The 3,216-nt window shown below is 36.1% G+C and overlaps 1 long non-coding RNA gene across 1 annotated transcript; it reads left to right on the top strand.

Moving 5' to 3' along the window:
• The first annotated feature begins 2,020 nt into the window (after window positions 1-2,020).
• LOC105792296 (uncharacterized) lies at window positions 2,021-2,827 on the top strand. The gene is made up of 2 exons (XR_001133265.2): window positions 2,021-2,182; window positions 2,273-2,827. It is a non-coding gene; the product is annotated as an uncharacterized LOC105792296 (long non-coding RNA).
• Window positions 2,828-3,216: the final 389 nt, after the last annotated feature.

Raw genomic sequence — 3,216 nt, 5'->3', positions numbered from 1 at the left:
GTCGGCCCTTTGATAAGACAACTTCCTTCGCATGTTCACCTGGAATCTGATTGCAGGCTTAATGAGATGGTAATGAAACCGAGACCACACTTTCAACCATGAAATCCAAAGTGTAGAAAAAGTAAAGATAAACACCGAAATGGTTTATGCAGTTCGACCTTAGTCTATGTCTGTGAGGCATTACCTAGAGCAATGATCTACTATCTTTCTTACAGTACAACCAATTATTTAAGTCCTAACACTGGTCTAACTCTCACCAATTTAGCGACCTCACCGTTGTACAAAGACTAGATCATTCCCCACTAAGCTTCCCCCTTGAAAGCTTAATTTTGCAACTCTAGACTCTCTTGATTGCTTACAGAAATAATACACACATACACGTTTCTAACTTGAAAAAATTTGTGCACTATCAAACTCTTAGTCTCTCAGTTACTCCCTTAACCTAGGCAAAACGTAAGCTTACATACTAAAGCTTTTTTTACATAAAGTTATAATCTAATCGCTTTTCTATAAAGTAAGACTAAAAATCAGCATAAAATAAAACTTCTATAAGAGTTTCGGAGTAATCCAAAATTTTCAACCATAGAAAGCTACTTTACTTGTTCTGCAAGTAGTCTACCTTAATTCGCAAGAAACCAGTCTTTAATTTCAACTCAATTAGTCTTCATGTGTTGGGCTTTACTCACTCCAAAATCATCAAAAATAAATTGCTCAAAGTTTTTATTCTAAAATCTGCCAACTCTTCAAAAGGACAAGTATGGCAATGAAACCGTGCTTGAAATTGTGACCACTATTTCAGCCACAAAAACAACCACGTAATGAACCTTGCCTTCAAATATGTCAACAAAGTAGATAACGAAAGTCAAATATTTGGAAGTTTCCTCTTTGATTCCAACTTGAAAATAACCAACAAGATTTCAACACCAACAATATGTAACTTTTAGTTGGTTCCATTTATTCAGATGCTAAGGTTAGTACTAAACAACACGAATCCATGTACTTCCATTTTTTTTCTAAGAGATGCTCTGCTTTTTTAGTTTGACTTTAGGGTTCAATAGAAGAAGCAGAATTCAAGACAAAGTAGATAACAGAAGTCAAATATTTGGAAGTTTCCTCTTTGATTCCAACTTGAAAATAACCAACAATATTTCAACAACAACAATATGTAACTTTTAATTGGTTCCATTTATTCAGATGCTAAGGTTAGTACTAAACAACACGAATCCATGTACTTCCATTTTTTTTTCTAAGAGATGCTCTGCTTTTTTAGTTTGACTTTAGGGTTCAATAGAAGAAGCAGAATTCAAGTCATACACTTTCCTATTTTTTCCAAAAGCTTATTTTATGTCTTAGGTGAATAAAAAGAGTCATGATACAACTTGGCTTCAAATCGTTGGCAAAAGGAGACCAAGGAAAGCTCTTTACATAGGCTCATTTGGGTTTGTTGTTCTGAAGAGGGAGTTGCATGTAATGACTATTATGAATGGAATTGATTCAATAAAAACCATACGCTTATGGAAGTAGAAAAGGGTAGGGACATTGTTTATCCAAATCTATCATCCTAGGAAGAAGACCTTGAGATGCCTTATCACAAAGCCATCAATCCAGGAACCATTAGATTTCAATACCACATTTGTGTCCATAATTCGATTATAGATGTAACACTATCTCTCCTTTGCTTAGTTTAGTTAAAATAGTATTTATATGTAAAATATAAATTAATCAAATTTTTTATATTTCTTTCAAATAATTGATATAAATAAAAGTGTTTTGATAATTTTCACCAACCACAAAAGTAAAAAAACTTTTAAATATCAGCTTTAATACAAAAGTCAAATATTATTCCTTGCGATGACCTTTAGTTTGTGGTGCTATATGTTGAGTTCATTTAGGCCTGATTGGGCCTAGCCCGTATTATGTCTAATACCAGACCGGGCTTAATCATGGACCCATAAATAGATCTAAAGCTTTATAGGTGGCAAAACCAACTTACGTGGATGCCTCATCTAAACATCTCAGATGAAAACGCGTTTCTCTTTTGACTATAGTAACCCTGAGTTACCCCTTTCCTTTTCCCCTCCCTCTCTAGCTTCTGAAAAGAAAACCTAGAAAATCAAGCTTTCACCATTCGTCGGCGGGCCGGCCGCTGCTCACCGCTACCAGTCTCCTCCTTCCGGCGGAGGTTTCTCTGTTCTCTGTTGTTGAAACTTTCAAGAGCCTTGCATCTCTCTCTCTCCCTCTCTCACTTTTGTTTTTGGTTTTGGTTTTCCAGCTTCCTTTGGTCTTTGTTTTGGTGCTGGCGGTAAGCGAGTCACTTTTGGCTTGAAACGATGCTGGAAAAAATCCCACATCCGAGCAACCTCTTTTGTTCCCCTTGATCTTGATCTCTTAAAAGTGCTTGGGGTTCCCGAAGCAGCTCCGGAGAGGATCCGAATACAGATCTTTGCCATGTCCTGCGACCGTTTGTGGTCACCGCAATGTCTTCCTTCCCTTTTGCACAAAGCTCACCTCTATGATCTTGTCGCCGATTTCGTCCTGGGATATGACGCGCTGCTTTAAGTTCTGTGAGGCCGCCGAAGGAAATCCGACGGCGGGGTCCTCTTACGTTTCTTTTGTTGTCGGGTTCCGGATCCCGGGTGTTGTTTAGGAGCTCCGGTTTGGGTTGCGGCGGGTTCTCCGATAAAGCGCTTAGCAGTACGAAAAAGGAAAAGGCATCGAGGGGCCCATACGAATATTTCGCAGATTTTATTTATATTCGGTGAATGATAAGCTCAAACTACCTTAAATCAGTCAATGTGCTTATTATGATACGTACTAGAACTTTTCATTGATACGTCCACTAAACAAAATGAAATGAAATATACAAGGTTGAGTAAAATTCGATTCGATTAGAAAAATTTGATAAAAAAATTTAAAATTTAAATTAAGGCTCCGTTTGTTTCACTGAAAATGGTTTCCGGAAAATGATTTCTGGAAAATGACTTACTTTTTTGAAAAAGATAATATTTTCTGGTGTTTAGATGAATCTGTGTAAAATATTTTCTTTTGTTTGGCAAGTTCTTTAAAAATATTTCATAAATGTCGTTTTCAATTAAACAAACATACATTTGAGATTTTTTAGTTACATGACTACCAACTAAGTATTTTTTATTTAAAATGTGACATTAACAAAATTGACAAAAAATCAACAATGTCTCTAGTTGGACTTGATTTTCA

The sequence above is a fragment of the Gossypium raimondii genome, chromosome 8 (genome assembly GCF_025698545.1).
Source record: "Gossypium raimondii isolate GPD5lz chromosome 8, ASM2569854v1, whole genome shotgun sequence".
Taxonomy (NCBI): domain Eukaryota; kingdom Viridiplantae; phylum Streptophyta; class Magnoliopsida; order Malvales; family Malvaceae; genus Gossypium; species Gossypium raimondii.
Note: the sequence above shows the minus strand (reverse complement) of the source record. Positions and strands in the feature narration are given on the sequence as shown.